This window comes from Anopheles arabiensis, chromosome 2, assembly GCF_016920715.1.
Source record: "Anopheles arabiensis isolate DONGOLA chromosome 2, AaraD3, whole genome shotgun sequence".
NCBI lineage: Eukaryota > Metazoa > Arthropoda > Insecta > Diptera > Culicidae > Anopheles > Anopheles arabiensis.
Window position 1 is genome coordinate 58241640 of NC_053517.1, and position 19663 is coordinate 58261302.

The 19663-nt window shown below is 36.5% G+C and overlaps 1 long non-coding RNA gene across 2 annotated transcripts; it reads right to left on the minus strand.

Moving 5' to 3' along the window:
* Nucleotides 1-576: 576 nt before the first annotated feature.
* On the minus strand, nt 577-1271 carry LOC120897853. 2 transcript variants are annotated; one of them, XR_005738584.1, is made up of 3 exons: nt 1045-1271; nt 881-984; nt 577-802 (listed from the first exon to the last, which is right to left on the minus strand). It is a non-coding gene; the product is annotated as an uncharacterized LOC120897853 (long non-coding RNA). The 2 variants fall into 2 exon arrangements; XR_005738583.1 differs by having other exon boundaries at nt 881-978; nt 1045-1265.
* Nucleotides 1272-19663: the final 18392 nt, after the last annotated feature.

Below are 19663 nucleotides of genomic sequence, written 5' to 3' on the forward strand. Positions count from 1 at the left end.
TGAGTGCCATTGTCGGGAGGGCAGCCTCATCATTTCTATAAGCAATCCGAAAAAGGGGGTGGAGCAAACACATTGGAATGCGTGAGCGGCTGAAGAAACCAGAACGTTTAGATGTGTGCGTGACGAATGGTTCGGGCGCCTGTGGCGAAGCTCTCGACAAGAGAGTTGAGCTCAGATTACACAGGCCGCTGTCGGTTTTTGGGTCCTTGGGAAGGACGCAAAAACCGACGGCGGGCTGTGTAATCTGAGCTCTCTACAAAGCTCTCCACGAAGCTCTCGTCTACAGTCTTGTCGAGAGAGCCCACAAGTGTTTTGGCATACTCCCGCTGTGTAGACGGCAGAACGCTTTATCCCAAGGACGCAAAAACCGACGGCGGCCTATGTAATCTGAACTCCCTAAAAAGCTCTCCACAAAGCTCTCGTTTGCAGGCTTGTCGAGAGCTTCGCCACAGGCGCCCGAACCATCCGTCACTCACACATCTAAACGTTCTGGTTTCTTCAGCCGCTCACGCATACCAATGTGTTTGCTCCACCCCCTTTTTCGGATTGCTTATAGAAATGATGAGGCTGTTCACATTTGCTTTATGCACACATTCGCATGCTGTTTATTGAATAATATCCCTCTCCCTTCCCACATGTGTTTTGGGATACTCCCGCTGTGTAGACGGCAGAACGCTTACCCCCTTCCAAATTTACCGTTCTTCCTCCTCTCGTTCTTCCTTCCTCCTACTGCGCTCGTGGTACCATCCATGCTGCGCGTGTTGAACCGGCTTCTGTTAAGTAATGACGTCCTCACCGGGGGCTGAATGAAGCAATAACGAATGTATGTAGTATGTATTACTATGGAGAGTTTAGCGCATAGGATTAGATCAAAACTTACCTTAATATTTTAAAACTGGAAAACGTTTTCTTTCCGTCGCTCACTTCGAAGATTGTTGACGAGGCTAGCAGGTAGTCGTTGATAAATAGCGCACACACCTGTGACTTTTTAGACACCAAGGGTTAGTTGAATGTACCTGCACAAGCACACAGCAAGAAACTTACCTCAACAATTTGCTAGGATAAATCATTCCATAACTGAGGAAGAAGGAACACGGCACAAAACGTAAATGAGCAAAGTACGTCGCACAAGAAATCGCACCTCACTTAAGTACATCCTTCCACAGGGAAAGTTCTGGACAGACTGCGGATTCCTAACACCCGGATGAGCGCGATAGCAGAAAAAATCATGGTAGATCGAGAGAGATGGGTAGACTCGGTCCAGCGATATCCGCTGGTAAATGCATGTGTGTGTGACGAACGAAAGACTTCCAACCCCGCTTCCCCCGTATTTCATCCATAATTTTTCGTCACACGCACACACCTCTACATGGGCGGCGGTTTGCCGTCCAAAATCTAGAGAGAGAAGATAGGGCCTCTCGATTTGGCACACAGCAAAATCTCTCAACAACTTCGGCTCTGCTACTTGGGGAGCTCAGATTACACAGGCCGCCGTCGGTTTTTGCGTCCTTGGGCGTTGGTGCAACGAGTTAAAGTCGGGGCGAATCAAAGGTCCATAAATCGCTTGCACAAATTCATACAGTATCGGACAGAAAGATAGAACCCTGGTGTTTTCAACGCACCGTGCACTTGTTTTGCCACGTTACTTGTGTTTGTTTGTGTGTGTGTGTGTGTGTGTGTGTGTGTGTGTGTGTGTGTGTGTGTGTGTGTGTGTGTGTGTGTGTGTGTGTGTGTGTGTGTGTGTGTTTGTGTAAGTGTGTGTGTGTGTGTAAGTGTGTGTGTGTGTGTGTGTGTGTGTGTGTGTAGTAGTAGTAGTATTAGAAAGAGAGTGTGCTTTTTAATGTGTATTTGCAAGTGCGCGGGTATGTGTCTGAAAAACGTAGCTTGCCATGATGTCATATTGCGTTGAAAGTATTCTGATGATGTTTGTTATCATGTGAAACATCGTGCGTTTACACTTGGATAAAAACTAAAGTTTGCATCGACAGCAGCGCTTGTTCATCGGACGACCACGCAGGTGTGCTGTTTCATGAATGTGAATGCGACACCGGTGCGAAATGGACACGCGCTCAATAGCAATGAACTCGGCATTCCCTCACAGGTGTTTCTTCAGTGCACGCCATTGAAAGGCCTTCGTGCATCTCTGCGTTGAACCTTGTGTGCGCATGGAAAACTTTGTGCGTGCATTGAGCTGGTGCGCAGTTGTTCTCTTCAATGGGCGTTTTGTTTCATGAGCGCGGCAGTATTCTGTTCTCGATTTTGAAGGGAAGACGCTTACTCGCGTACTCGTTGATAGTTTTTATCCATGCGATGTTTTCGCTGCTCGACAACGATGTAATTCATCGCGTATAGAAGTAGAACGCAAGCAGAGCACGGGATCAGCCGTGTCCAAGTTTTTAACCAGCCCGTTCTTGACGGTCCAAGCAAGCAATGTTAGTAACAATGGGTCGAGGTAAACATTGTACCGATTATCAGCGCCATATGATAAAGCGAAAGGCGGCTGCTGACATTAAGCGCAATACGATCGAGTTCGTAATGGAACGATCGCGCACTTTTGTGGCAAACGCGCTTCGGACAACCGAAACGTGCTTAGACAACCGAAACGCGCTTGGAAAATCGAAACGCGTAAGTCAACCGGACGTCTTCAGAAGACCACAGTGAAAGAAAACCGTAAAATTGTTATTATATCGAAAAAAACACTGATCGCGAGGGCAGTGGTCCTGCTTATTACATCAAAAACCTAACCCAAAACACAAAAAACTACTAACAAAACTATCCGAAACGACCTACTTGTGAAACACACACACACACACACACACACACACACACACACACACACACACACACACACACACACACACACACACACACACACACACACACACACACACACACACACACACACACACACACACACACACACACACACACACACACACACACACACACACACACACACACACACACACACACACACACACACACACACACACACACACACACACACACACACACAAACACATACAAATCACACATAAACCTGGCCCGACGGGTGCATGGTGTGTTGAAAACACCAGGGTTCTATCTTTCTGTCCGATACTGTACCACACACATGCCCATCACACTTCCCCCCCCCCTCTCGCCCTGTCCCATGTCCCCTTCTCTTTAGTTAATTACAAAATTTGACTAGGGCTCTGAGTGAAAATTATAATTTTGCATTAAAATATGCCACACTGGCAATGAATTATGTTTCTCGCTCTACCTAATGCCTTGGGCCAACGAAGATTAAATTCTATTGATTTCAGCTGTGCGCGTGTGTTTCAGCGTTCAGCGCAGCAATACAATTTAATCATTGTTGGCCCAAGCCATTGCGTAGTGCGAGAAACATAATTCATTGCCAGTGTGGCATGTTTTAATGCAAAAATTACAATTTTTACTCGGACCCCTAGTCAAATTTTGTAATCAACTAAAGAGAAGGTGACATATGACAGGGCGAGAGGGATGGGGGGAGGGAAGAGTGATGGGCATGTGTGAGGTATGAATGTGTGCAAGCGATTTATGGACCTTTGATTCGCCCCGACTTGAATTTGTTGCACCAACGCATCGGAGTCGCTAATGCTAACTGATAATGATAACTGATAATGCTAAAAAGCGGTTTGTCAAAATATGCTCAGTACTACACCACCTGACTTCCTATAACATGGTACGAAGTGTTCTCGCACAGTACAAAGTGAAGCACTGCACGAAATTTGCAAAATATGTTTGCACTGTGCGAAGTGTGCGAAACGTCCGGACTGTGCTTGCACTGTGCGTAAAGTGCGCGCACTATGCGGAGTGTGCTCGCACAGTATGAAGTTTGCTCGCACTGTGCGAAAAGTGCGCGCACTGTGCGGAGTGTGCGAAAAGTGCCCGCACTGTGCGAAGTGTGCGTAAAGTGCGGAGTGCGCACGCACTGTGCGAAAAGTACGCGCACCGTGCGGAGTGTGCTCGCACTGTGCGAAAAGTGCGAAGTGCGCGCACTGTGCGAAGTGCGCGCACAGTGCGGAGTGCGCGCACAGTGCGGAGAGCGCGCACAGTGCGAAATGTGCACCGCACACTGAGATTTGCGTGCGTGTACGCACAGCACACTCAATTGTGCTATTTTACCCAACACTAGTACTCACAAAACTAACCGCTTTCGCGACATAAAATTAGAGAAAAAGTTAGATTCGAACTACATAGCCCCTAAAAGACCAAGAATTAATAATATTTTCCGATTTTAGATTATTATAATCTTGAAAATCATCTGACAAAGGTATCCTTCTTCTTCTCTTGGTGAAGTAGTAATGATTGGTTAGGAATGGTTAGGGAATAGTTAGGATTAGTATTAAGAACAACTATTATAACGTTTATGAAACAAAGTGTAAAGATGAGCTTCAGTTCTAGCTACTCCCGTCAGACGAGGACGTCTCGAATCTTAGCGACGGAGAAGTTATATGCCAATGAATACGCATATCAACGCTGCACTATAGAAGAGGACTGCACCACGTAAACAGACGGTAAGACACTGTTAAGCGAACGTGTGTACGTGTTTATTAGCTAAGAACCGGCCGTTCGTCGTAACCGTTAGATACGCTCTCTTTTTTGCGAACTGAGAACGAAAACTATGTTATTTTAATTAAATACAGTTATTTATATCCTTGGCCTAACCATTCCTTGGCAGCTTTAAGGTTCCAAAACAATAAAACCCTAGAAAATACTGAGTACGCCGGATTCAAATTTGACAACGACAGTTTCATACTTTACAACATCAGAATAGAGTTTACTGCGTCCAATTGAGGGTTTAAGACGCCAAGTCACACTTGACGAAAACCGATAACTAGTTAACAATATAAAATTGGCTATAAAACCCTGTATGCTATTACTCGCTCGATGCTGGTGAGGAACTTCACGAATTACAAAATTTTGCCACGACTTGGACAACTTAAATCAACAAAACAGGAGGCATTGATTTGATATCGTTCAGGAATATATGAAAGATTTTATGGGATTACAAAGAAAAAAACATTTGATTTTTGACATGGTGGATAAAATGGCATGACTGAAATTGTATGCGGACTTTCCGCGGAGTAATTGTCTGAATGGAAGTTTTAAACTGTTGTTCTGTACGCTGGTGCTACTGTTAGTGCCCGATATTTCAATAATATTTTAGATTCTGAATTCTTAGGGTGTTAGAAGTGACACATTATACACATTATTTTATAAACAAAGCTGGCAAAACATTTGGAACAAATCACCCTTTACCAACCTAAAAAAATTAAACAAACTACGGCACCTTGGAACGATCCACTAGATCACAGCGATCAAAGAGTGTTAACAAGGTTGAGAATTCAAACCCGACTTACGCACACGTACAAACTTAAAAAGGAATCACCGTTAATCTTCCCATTTTGTGGATGTGATACAACGGTGGAACACATTTTAATGAATTGTTTTGGATATTCCGAGGGAAAGGAAGAGACACAGACATGTAGAGCACTTGGATATTGTACTTTCCAACAATTACAATGAAATTGAAAAACTTTTGAATTTTGTAAAGGACACTAATCTCTAAAAACAAGTGTAGGAATAAATATAAAGATAAATATAAAGATAAAAATTTTTATAAAAACATAATTTAAATGAAAAAAATCATTAGAATTAACAAACATTTTCACCTTTCACCATTACCATAAGAACTGTTGTATTTTTTTCTTCTTAAACTTTTACTTCTTTTTTAATAACAAATAGTATTAGTAGTTTCTAAACTGTAAATTACGGGAGGCGAATGCCTAAAAGTCTCGTAAAAAATAAAACAATAACAACAACAACATTATTTTATTAAACATAAATATAAAATAATGTTTGCACATTTGCATGATTGTTGTAATTATATATACCTAGTTTTTTTCATATTCCTTAACTTGTTCGTCTTTACCTAGCTTATTTATTTATTTATTTATTTACATATTTATTGATCTATATATATATATATATAGATATGATCTATATATATATATATATATTGCCGGTCTCGTAGTACAGTCGTCAACTCGTACGACTTAACAACATGCCCGTCATGGGTTCAATCCCCAAATAGACCGTGCCGCCATACGTAGGATTGACTATCCTGCTATGGGGGGAAACCAATTAGTCACTGAAAGCCAAGCCCACAAGTGATACAGGCAGGCCTTGACCGACAACGGTTGTTGAGCCAAAGAAGAAAAGAAGAAGAGAAGAAGATATATATATATATATATATATATATATATATATATATATATATATATATATATATATATATATATATATATATATATATTAGCATATATATATATATATATATATATATATATATATATATATATATATATATATATATAATTATTTATTCGGAAGTACAACATATGAGGTACGTGCATATTTAAGGGGCGTGCAAACCTGTGTTGTTGAGGAATGATAACGGAACGGGAACTAGAAAGGAGAAAGGTCCAGTTCAGATGGACTCAAATACAATTTTTTTAAACTCAAATTATTTACTTATTAATTGATATATTTAATTATTTATTCATATATTTACTCATTTGTTTATCGATCCGGTAATGATACAGACTTCAACTCGCAACTTGCCCGTCGTGAGCTTAATCCTCGAATGGACCGTCCCTCTATAGCAAGGACGGCATGTCCTCATTTAATAAATAGTTGTGTAATTGTCTCACGGTTTTGAATTAGGACTATTTTATTACGTTAGGCATTCGAGAAGATTCACTCGAACGTGCATTATGTTCACTTTGAATCGTTTTGCTAACGACATTCCCCTTCGAGTAACTCAACAGTACATTATAGTCGACGAAGTAAAAAACGGGGCCGTATTATTCCAACAGGAAACAGGTGCATTCGGGAGATTTTCTCCTGACAGCTCAAGCTGTCGGGAACACGAAAATTTTAACCATACACATAATTTAAGCTGCTTTTTACAATTGTAATTAAGTTTAACTTTAGTTTATCAACACTTTAATTACTCATGTTTAGCCCATTTATAAAAAAATGGAAAAAAAACTATTTTAAAGATGTGCTGAATCCGTTTGTTTACACTTACTCCTACCGTCGGTTGCTTCGACCAACTCAAGCTTTTTTAAGCTGTCTTATTATTTATTCTTTCGTTAGAGACGCTTAAAAATCCGTCACTTGTCGTGGGCTTCGACGAAAGAGTGACCTTGCATCTTTCGCTTAGCCTAGATCGGGATCCTTCGGAAATGCTCAACCCGATCAGTGGTAAACGTTGACCACACTAAACACTGTCTGTGTCGCTCTCTTTCGGGAATCTTAAAAAGTAACACAGTGCCAGCAAATCGACCGTTAATAATAATTAACAACCAGGATGCCTCAAAGATTGTTTTTTTTTAAATGAAAAAACGTCACTTTTTGACAGAACGGGTGAACACTTTTCCCAAAAACCTTTCTGGCGACTTTCCGAATACACAAACACTCTTAAACTCTTCAATTTGTTCAATAACATACCTTTAAAAATACGTAAAATATTTTTGTAAGCTGAATCAAATCTGATTGTAAGCTAAAAGCTAATTGTAAGCTAAATCAAATCTGAACGAATTAAAATCCTTTTTTGTTTCAAAATAATGCCGTCGATGAGGACACCAATGTATACTACGTTAGTGTCGCTAAGAAAAGCGAACCGTTCCAATGGAATCATCTCACCCATTCTGTCAAAAGTAGCTTTTTTGTTTCCGAAATTAGTTGTCAATTTGTATGGGATGAGACCACCTGATCTTCATACGCGTATACGTATACCAAATTTACTCCCACTCGACTTTAGTGCTTCCGACGTAATCGAATGTCATTAGAGCAAAATAATAGGCATGAATGTGTGAAACTCTGTATTCCGCAGTTCCATTGACTTACAAATAAGAGAGAGTTGATTGTAGCAACAGACGTATGTAACGTTCACGATGTACTCATGCCAAGTTATACATACACCGCAAAAAAATTAATGTATGTAACCATATATACTATAGCCATACAACCATAAATGCATATATGTAATCACCCACGTATGTAACTCAAAAAAACCCATTTTTAATATAACCTATAACTCACGTAACAAGCTTCCTAAACATTATTTTTTCAATAAAAATTTAAATAATAATGTCTGTCTTTATGTAATCAATTCGTAAGGCGGTTTATGTCGCATGAATTTGTAAAAACTAGATATTACTAGACATTACATACTGACATTGAATACATTTACGCTATGTTACTTAATAAAACACGTGAGCATTCCTTTTTCAATTTGACTTAATCTTAATGATGATTGAAACTACTAAAAACGAACAACAATATAAAAAATGAAATAAGACAAAGAATAGATAAATAAGATGAAACAAAACATTGCATCTATTTTTTGCAGCATGTTCAACGTAGCATCTTTGGCAAAGATAAACAACAGTGGATGCCCTCGGAAACCATAGAGCTGTTTCAGTACAGTGAGTTTACTGTGTTATGCTGCCATGCCCTAGGGTACGTTTTCATTTTCCGAAAGTTTATTATGATTATGAGTATTATTCTCCGTTTCAGTTCAGGAAACTGTCATTACATTCAAACTGAATCACAATAGGAATGGTTGAGTAGAAAGATTCAATGGGTCTGGTTTTCACGATTGAAAAAAGCGGAGAAACAATTTGTATAGAAACTCATCAACATTATGCACTGCGGAAGTTAGGCTGCTGTTGATTTTTTAATTAACAGCGTAGTGTTTTATACGTGTACGCTGTTAATTGAAAAAAAATTATAACATGTATGTATGTAGGTATGTATGTATGTGTGTACATGTGTATGTATGTATGTATGTATATACTAATGAATAACAAACCAACAAATAACCAGTAAAATTTTTGTTCAGTATCTGTAGCATATGGAAAACATCATTAATAAAATAATGATTTATTTGCATCAATCATTTTATCATTAAAAAGAAGAATAGCTGTGAACAAAACTCAAGAACTGATAACAATTGTACCACAGCTGTTATTTTAAAATAGGTTTCAAAACTAAAAACAAAACTACTGGGAATTAACTTACTGGGAATATTTCACGTAATTCGTATACGTATTAAGAGATGCCATAACGACAATCAGAAACATTGTTAGCGATATGTTAGTTTATAAAAAGATGTTGATGGTCCCACCCTTTCCCCTTCATAGGTTCGAGAAGGACGAAATTATCTTAAGATATGTTGTATTTATTACTTTAAAAATGGACTTATAACGTTGTATTACTAAATTACTAGTGGATGATATGATACATTCTTTGACCAAAGAATCTGATCAGGTACCTCTAACTCCAATCATTTTCTATTGACTGATCCATGTTCATGGTCCACTATACGCGCGCGTCTCAAATCTTTGAAGACTCTCAAATCTTTTTTTTTGTTATTTCAAATTAAAAATTTTAAAGATTTATTTTAGAATTATTTAATTGAAAAACAAATAATATTCTATCATTATCGGATGAATGCGGTTGATATGCTACACAAAAAAACACAAAACATAACACATTGATCTAAATACGTTTATTACTACTAAACACAGCACTACTTAACAAATTGCTTAATATAAGCTACACATTTATTTTTAAATTGTAGAAGGTTTACAGCATTTATTATTTCGACTAGCAACGATTTGTACGTACGAATAACTTAAAAAATTATGAGTTTTGAGCATTCCTGGACAGGTAGTGAGTCGCTCTTGGCTCATTAGCTCTTTGAGCAAGATGGCGGTTTACGTCAGTTCCTCTAACAATCTGCTCTCTAAGATACCTAGGGAACATACCATGTAGGGAAAGTCAGGGTTGGTTCGACACTGTGGGTAAGTTCGATACCTTGCTGTTTTAGTATTTATAGAACTTTTTGAAGAATAAAAATTTGTACACATTATTTATATCAACTGTTTCTAATATTTGAGTCACATTTCACTGATTAGAAACCCGTCAATTGTCATAAAACAGCAAAATAAACACATGATTATTCAGATTGACGGTCTCGTAGTACAGGCGTCAACTCGTACGACTTAACAACATGCCCGTCATGGGTTCAAACCCCAAATGGACCGTGCCGCCATACGTAGGACTGGGGGGGTGTACAGGCACAAGTGGTACAGGCAGGCCTTGACCGACAACGGTTGTTAGCCAAAAAGAGGAAGAAGATTCAGATTGACAGACGATGTAAGTTTTTATTTTTGGGACTTAAGCAATTGTGGCGTTAATTCAACAAAACTATAGTTTTCGTGTTAATAGTATTGTTTTATAAACACTACTGATTAGTTCTCTATCAAAGTGCGTAATTTTTATATTAAACGATATAGCATAAAATGTCTCTAAGACTTGTGTGGCCAATGGGGGTAAAATCAACGCAACACTTGGTAGTAGTGCAACGCTTATTTGTAGCATGATAACTTTATTTTTAAATATCGTGTTTATATTTTCTACATATGTCCCGTAACTATGAACGGCAAATGTAATGATTAAGCTGAGCAAACACTCAATTAAAAATACCTTGGAAGCTTGAAAACTCGCGATGTCAACAAACCAAGGAGCTTTTAATTAAGGAATTTAGCTATTATGCCCTCGTAGAACATTTTTGCCAAACTCGGACACAAAACATATACTTAACATATGGTTTAGGCTTATTAAAATTTATATTGTTATGGCTTAGACCGTATTTTCAGCTTACTTTAGGCCGGTTTATGCTTAAATGAAGAAAAAAATAGTCGCTGGTATGGAATCACATTGACCGATGTTCGACTTTTGGCTTTCGAGATGGCAGAGAAAAATAAAATTAAACCTTTCGATTTCATAAAAAAGAAGACGATTACTAGATACTGGCTGCAAGGTTATTTTTTCAAGGAATCTTAACCATCAACTAATGCTATCTCGGCAGCTTCTACTATATGGAGTCTGGTCCCATGCTATTTGTAACAAAGTTTTTGTTCTTGCCTGTAACTTTATATCTTTCGCATATTTCAATAATGTTTTGTGTTAATTTATCTTAAAATTGGTAAGATATACTTTGTTGACCTTCAATGAAAAACAACCGGCCATCAGAGTTTGTTATTTTAATGTGTCGAAATCACCCCACAAGGTGTCGATTTTACCCCATCATGGTGTCGATGTTATCGACACACCAGTCTTGATGCAACAAAAAACACCCTTTTTATTTTTATTAAAATGCTATCAAAATCAATCCAGGAACCGTAGTTTCTCGTAAGATGGTACATTATGAATCAAAAAAGCTTTTTCGACGTGTACTATTAAGTTTACATTGGCAAAAGTATTGCAATCAGGGGAAAACCTTAAGGTGTGGAAACTACCCCCAGTTCCCCTAAGATTTTGTAAATAAAAATGATAGTCTGATACACAACTCTTTGCTTGATTAACATTGATTGTATTATTTCAAGCAGAATAGCAGATTAGGTGTATCTACCAAGACTTAAAACTAATCTCATGACTCTATTTTGTTATATGCTGTAATCTTTGAAATATGGGGTTGATTACCTAGAAACAGAACAGTGGCACAGCAATCAAAATGTGGTGAAATCAAGGATTTGTATAGGGTAAGTGTACCAATTGTGGCTATAGCGCCAATTATGGCTTTAACTAACAATATTTTTGCTCTAATACAGTCTATTTACACTCTTAAACCACGGATAGATTTTTCATTTCAAATATTAACATTTTAACACATGTGTGCTTCATTAGTTCAATGCTGGCTACTTTCGTTTGTTAAATATCACTCTTTTAAAATGTGTTGTCAAGATGTTTGGTATCTCTAAACAAAATCAAACAGACCACCCCGATGTGTGATCCTTTTCGTATCGCGCTGAAACGGTAGCTGGTTTCTGTATAGCTTCCAAGTGATATGAAGGATTGTCAAGGTGATATGAAGTGTGTCGAAGCATGGTGTAATCGGACAGTTGTAAGAAAGAAAAAATTGAAGGATTAGCTCCATCAATTGGGTGACTAATTGAGCGAGGCTATCAATATCAATCAACTAGTTATAGAAAACGGATATTTGAAAATGTTTATTTTACGTATGTATTTGTGTTTACACACTTATATTGGTGCAGTAAACTTATTATTACTTGATTTGAGTTAAAACAATGCCACAATTAAATTTTTGTTGTATATATCCACGAGTTTTAGCATACAATATATTGGTATAGCTATGGCGAATTGCTAGGAACACTATAGCCATAATTGGTACCTTGAGATGCAATTTTAAATTTAATTTTTCTAGCATTTTGATAAACACTGAGTGAAAATAAAAAATACCCTCATGTTATACACATTGTAGGCTACAAGAAAACTTTAAGCTTTTGACCTTTTTCTCAGTATTAATTTTTACAGGGGAAAAATCGGTATCTTGGTGACATATTTGGTAAACTTACCCTAATTGAACTTTCGCAAAGAAACTGAGATCTTTTTTTAACGTACTAATGACCCCACATTTCTTAGCCACCTTTGCTATGGCGTTGACCATTTGAGGACTAAAAGTAAGTTTATCATCAATAATTATTCCTAGATATTTAATTTCAGACACTTTTTCTATTTGTTCCTGATGAATGTGAATTGAGAGCTAAATTTGCAGTTATTTATTTGATATCCTCATGTATTTTGTCTTCTCTACGTTTAAAGCCAATTTTTTATGTCCACCAGCCATTTAAGGCATTTGAATCGATGTTTAAAAGAGTTTCTGCATGCTTTGCTTCAAGCAATGAATAAAATTGTATAGTCTGCGAATAATTGATTTCACAGGTTCACGCAATTAAAATTCAATTTCAATATGTCGAGCATCTGTATTACACACTTTACTAAAACAAACCTTCTACATTTGTGCAAAATATAAAGATTGTCAATAGTTTTACTCGAAACATTGCAAAATATCATAAAACTGCAACAATATTTTGTTTGACATTCCGGACAGTGCTCATGTTTCGAGCTCATGTTTCAAATTACGGACGATTTGATACATGTTCCAACCAGCCTCAAAATTCCTTTCATAATCTTCAAATTTACACACACACTACACCTTTTTAGTTTTTAGGTTTGGGCACTTCAGTTTGGGACAGAACGACGGTCTCAAATACGATGAGGTTTGAGTATTGTTTTCACTTGCACTCGCAGGTGAATAAAACCCAAGAACTGCTATGCAAATTAACGGTCTTTCCGGTACGGCCATCAATGCACTTGTCCCATACATATTGTTTTCTTGTAATAATAACTGACTAAAAAAATCATTGAAACAATAAATTACAATTTACTTCGGCTGTCCGGAATTAAAAACAAGATAAAAAATCTTGATTCATTTTCCGGACAAAATTAAATATCTATTTTAATCAAACTCATCACAATATGATAATACACTGTTGTTTAAGCATTGATTACTTCTTTCACAATAGATTCCGATGTATTGCAATGCACGTGGACGCGATTAATATGATTTATCGAGAAACACTGACGTGGGTTAAAAGCAAAACTGCTAAGAATACCCCAGATGGTGAACTGACCGACAGAAAATATTTATTTACTGAGGTATCAGGAGTCACACACAATTTTAATTTATTCTAGTACATCATGGCTAACTTCTTAAATTAAAAAGCAGCATGTCTAGGGACTTGATAAGAAGATATTCAATAAAAACATGCCAAATGTCCCAAATTCGAGGCTTCCCGTAATTTGAATCATAACGGTACTAGGTTAAATGTAGGGGAAGGTAGGTAAAGACGGACACTGCGGGTAAGATGGACACTTCTCATAAATACATGAAAAAGGTAATTTTCGAGTAATTCAAATATGTAGAATCCAAACTGAAGGTAAAACAACACATTTGAGAACATTTTTGGCATAATATATATAAAATTGGTTAAATCCACGAACAAAACAAATTTTCAATCATGTGCACCCTTGTGGATCTAATTTGACTACTGCCGATCTTAAGCTCTACAATTTGTATTGTTTATATTTCCGGGAGTTTTATTTCATGAATAGGTTGTCGTGATCATTAATGAAAAAACTGGCGAAAGAACGAGAATGGAAGCAATACAAAATATTGTTTTCTGCTGGTTTAAACATCCTGACACCAAAGCGGGAAAGACGGACACTTTGTTGTAGGGAAAGATGGACACCGAATTTATTGATTTATTTTACTTCTCATATTGGTGATGAATAGATTTCTTCAAATACCTTAAATAAGGGCATTCGCAGGCTATAAACCAATCAGCAACTAGAGAAAGTATTGAAATAAGTGAGAAATGAAACACCGGTCAAAATAGTAGCCGTTCGTTTTGCTATTGCTCGCTCGACGCTGATGAGACGCTTCACGAAATCCAATATCTTCTCACGACTTGGACAACTTTAAGCAATAAAAAGATGAGGCATTTATACGACATTGTTCAGGAATGGATGTGAAATTCTATGGGATTACAAAAATCAAATGTTGAATTTTACCATGGTGGAAAATGGATTGAACTATTAACAAGTTCTTCATAAATACTGAGGTCGTGGACTTTTTGCGGAGTAATTTCCTAAAAGGAAGTTCTAGACTGTTGTTCTGTAAGCTGGAGCAACGTTAGCTGCGCGATATGTCAATAATGCTTTAGATGCTGCATTCTACGATATATTACAAGCGCCGTTTACAATTCCTAAACTCATGGCTGAATGAATCGCCGTTGCAATAGGCCAAGAATTGGTTTATAAACGTACCAAGACGTGGAAAGCGATAGAATTTGTTAAAATACTGTAAAACTCTTCACTTTCTAACCTTTTCTACAGGTGTCCATCTTACCCTTCATGGTGTCCATCTTTCCCATATCAGGTGTCCGTCTTACCCGAACATTTCAAAACTGCACGAAAAAAACATGTTTTTCATTCATGAAAAAACGCAAAAATCGATGGAAACTTAAAAGTTTTAACACATTTTCTGATAAAACATGAGTGTAAGATAATGTATGCACATTTTCATGGTCGTTGCACTTAATAATCCATAGATTTTTACCATTTCCCTTAACGTGTCCGTCTTTACCTACCTTCCCCTAATAATGCAGGTAAATTAGTAAGTAAACACCACTAAATAAGTCAAATTAACAGTTTCAAATCTCCGTTTTGTCTCACTATCCACGCTCAATTAATCGCACAATTGATGGGGCGATAGAGTAATTCACCCTCCACTGTTGTATCTGTGGCTGAAATGTTCTAAAATGTTAGGGACTTTATCTACTGATAACACCGTATTTGAACACACTTTATATCTCTTGATAATTCTTCATATTCCTTCATTTGGAATTTATACCGAAGCTAGCTACCGTTTCAGCACGAGACACAGAGGAGCGCAAATCAGGGTAGCCTGTTTGAATTGGTTTAAATCGTAGAACAATCGTAGCATTGCCCAACTATCTTGAAGATGCTTCTGGTCAATTATGCTCTAATTATCGATCAGAGAAGGACAAGAGCGCACTTGGCAAAAGTACGACACAAGCGGCGTTCAGATTACACTTTTTTTTTCGTATGAAAGTCATTCAAGACTGCGTTATTTTGGTGAAACTTATTCGATGTTGTATAATTTTGAAAAATTACAAATTACAAGAAAATGATGCTTAATACACAAAATAACTTTATATTGCGAAAATAACAACGAGAAACCCCGATTTGTTCACATGTAAACTAAGCACTACGACCAAAACGACAGTTGTCAACAAAGCATCCATAGTATACTACGATATTTGGTACACCGAAGATTAGTTGTACCAATAATGGACATACGTAAAAAGGCATATTTTCGATTAATTTTAGTAGATTTTTATGTGTAGTCGTTAAATAACTAATATTTTGCACCAAAATGATGATTTTGAGATAAAATTATGGTTAGGTGCTTAAAAATCGCTAATATCCTACAGTGCTGCTCTTAGCAAAATGGTAAGAGATACCAAACATCTTGACAACACAATTTAAAAGGGTGATTTTTAACAAACGGAATTGAGCAGTACGGATCTAATGAAGAACAAATGTGTTAAAATGTTCATATTTGAAATGAAAAATCTTTGTGTGGTTTTAGAATGCAAATAGACTGTATTTGAGCAAAAATAGTGTTCGTTATAGCCATAATTGGTGCTAAAGCCACAAATTGGTACACTTACCCAAACTCTGATATTTTTTTGCTAATGTTAAGAATGTTAATTGGACGAAACTCTTCAACATTAACTGTCCCGGGCCACTTTTGAAATTGGAATAACTTTAGACACCATACCTTAATTCGTTTATTATATACAATAATTTTTCTCCTTTCACGTGGAAACTATTTTTTATGTCTGTATTATTTAGCTGTACTGTTGTAATTTTTTTTTAATCGAAGCATATATTTTTTAGATCTTGTAATCTAATTGTTTGGAAATTAAATGCTTGAGTTGGCTCTTCTGTATCTATTAACTCAATTGCTTTAGAAACATCTGGTATATTTTAATCAATTGTTTTTTGTTATATTAAACTTTATTAACTAAAATAAATACAACAGTTTTATAGATAGCATAAGCATACATAAAAATAAAATATTGTTAACTAATACATTTAGGCATAAATATTTGGAAAAGGGAAAAGTTCATTCAATTGCTCAGTAGGATTATACACGCACACTAATTCAAAAATAGTAAGATGGATTGGGATCGCAAATAGTATTAGGATTAAACGAACAAGGATAGCATATCGCACAATAGCAATTAGAAGCTTGGCATAAGCCACTGTAGGAATAATTTCATATAAATAGGGATCCGCGAAACAAGGGAAACAAGTTCCACTTCTAATCGCCACTACGAAGCTCCGACACAAAAATTAATGTGTAAAAGCTTAAAGTGAGAGTTAAAAAATAAAGGTTTAAGTTTACGTTAATAAGGTTAACGTTAACAAAGGTTTAAAGAGTTTTAAACACGTATGAAAAACTTCAAACTCTGATGACATCCTCCTCTACCATCGGGGCTCTAAATTTTTATGGGCTACCACACCATGTTTCACTGTTCGTAGCAAGAAATCTCCCGTATCATTTGTCTCTTATTTGTTTTTTTATATCTCTTTTTCTTCTGTAAGTTGGTCAATTGCTTGGTTTATTATATATTAGCTAAATTACCTGGTTTTACACGAAATGTCATTATTTTCTCGTTTTTATAAAACAAAATAGAAACATGAACAATCCGAGTAGTATAAAAACTATTAAAAAATAATATCTCATAGTTTGATTGCCTATCTAGCGTAATAACCGTAAGTGTTCTAGATCTGCCCTGGCTACTCATTGGCCTAAAGATAAGCGATGTTGATGGATCTACTCATAGCATCTTGAGTAGCAGGGACTCGACTTCAAAACACACGTACAAAACATCGTAGAGCGCGAGCGCATCGCAGGGGAAGTCAGGGTTGGTTCGACACTGTGGGTAAGATCGACACCTTGCCGTTTTCGTATTTATAGAGCTTTTAGAAGAAAAAATAAGTACACATTATTTATATTAACTGTTTCGAATATTTGAATCATTTTTCAATTATTAGAAACCTGTCAATTGTCAAAAAACAACAAAATAAACACATGACCGTACTGATTGACAGCCGATGTAAATATTTACTTCTGAGACTTAAGGAATTGTGGCGTTAATTGAACAAAATTACAATTTTCGTGTTCATAGTATTGTTTTATAAACACTATTGATTAGTTATGTATCAAAGTGCGTATTTTTTATATTAATTTGTATACAGCGCCTACCACAACTATATGGACAGTCGTTTTTCGCGATTTGCAGAAAAGTCATAAGAGATAGATAAAAACAGTGAATGTATGAGCTGTGCAGAATACTATTTCACATCGTCATATACTTTTTTCAAAATTTTAAAACACGTTTTTACACGAATTATGGCACAAAAACAAATTTATGGTCGTACCATAACTATAAAGACACTTCGAAAAACAGGTTTTATGTGCTAACCAACGCATTTAAAAATCGTTCAAAAATATAAATAACATATCCTACAAAGGTTTAAAAGAAATACAATTTTGAACGATTTTTAAAAAGTGTTTTTAAAACTTAATTTAAGGTTTTATAAGTTTTATAACACCATCAAAATATATGTTTTTCGAATACCAAACAATTTTACAAAAAGTTTTTTTCGCCTGAAAGGATTGTTTTGAAAATACAAAACAAAGTATGTAAAAAGTTTTTCAAAAATTATTTTGGAATTGCTATGAGAACCTTATCAATTTTATGAACAACGGTTCAAAACTGATCCGATCAAACAAAAGCGACACAAAAAGCTCAACAACGATTTTTTAGCAGTATCTAAATATTTGCTGATGTTACATACATAGTTAAGGAATGTAATCCTAGCCTGATTTTTTTCCTCCCACCACCCACTTCACCATCGATGTTCTCTTAGGCCGCTACAAAGTCGCCAGATGTAGGAACCGTAGTTTCTCGTAAGATGGTACATAATAAATCAAAAAAGATGTTTCTATGTCTACTAGTAAGTTTACATTGGCAAAAGTATTGCAATCAGGGGAAAACCTTGGGGAACTATTTGTCGAAAGTACCCCCAGTTCCCCTATGTGCAAAACACACAGAGAAAAACAGGCTGGCATGCAAGCGCATTGCTTGTCCAAAATACGTAGCGAGAAGATCAGGGTAGCTCGCGAGCCTGTATGCTAAAAATTCATGCAGAAAAAACAGCCTAGCTCGCGGGCGCGCTGCCTATCCAAAATCCATCCAGAAAAAACAACCTAGCTCGCGAGCGTCAACATACACAGTGAGAGGATCTAGCTAGCTCGCGAGCGTGCTGGCTGGACAAAATACGTTGTGAGAAGAAAGAGGGTGCTCGCGAGCTACCTTTTTCAAATTACTGTAAACTAAAAAAAATTGTTAGTATCAAATATTCACAGATATTGATTACTTATTCTTGTGCTTCTTCTTTTTTGACTTTTTCTTTTTTGGTCCAACATCCGATATTGTATATCAGTGACTTATTGATTACCTATAGCATGATAATCAGCTTTCACGGTCTAAATGGGGCTTGAATAGTGAGGCGTGTAGTAAAGTCGTTCGAATTGGCGATAGTGTCATGGGACCAGCCATTCCTTACAATTCTTTCGCAAATACACGATTCCTTTTGTAGATATTATTGCGGTACGACACTACTTTTATTTGGACAGCTTATTCGGTTAAAAAAATTTAACCATGTTTCAACATGTTACTAAGACATATTTACCACCTGCATCGATACTGTAGCATTTGCTCAGAGGAATCGACTATACGCGAAATTTCAAACCTTTGTAGTACATTACGATTCATACAAAAACATATATTGGATAATTGCTGTACCTAGATTTTCTTGTTTATACAATGAGACACTCTAGTTAGACCAAACAATACCCCAAGCCTAGAAATCTATAGAATTTATCGCTTTAGATCAGATACTTTGATCTGATGATTCAGATAGATTTGATTTTCCAAAAAGAAAAGCTTATGACGACACATATCGATATATTTTCTCCCCAAAATTAAAATACAAAGTTCATCAGGCACGTCTATAATAAAATTTTAAAAAATGTTTT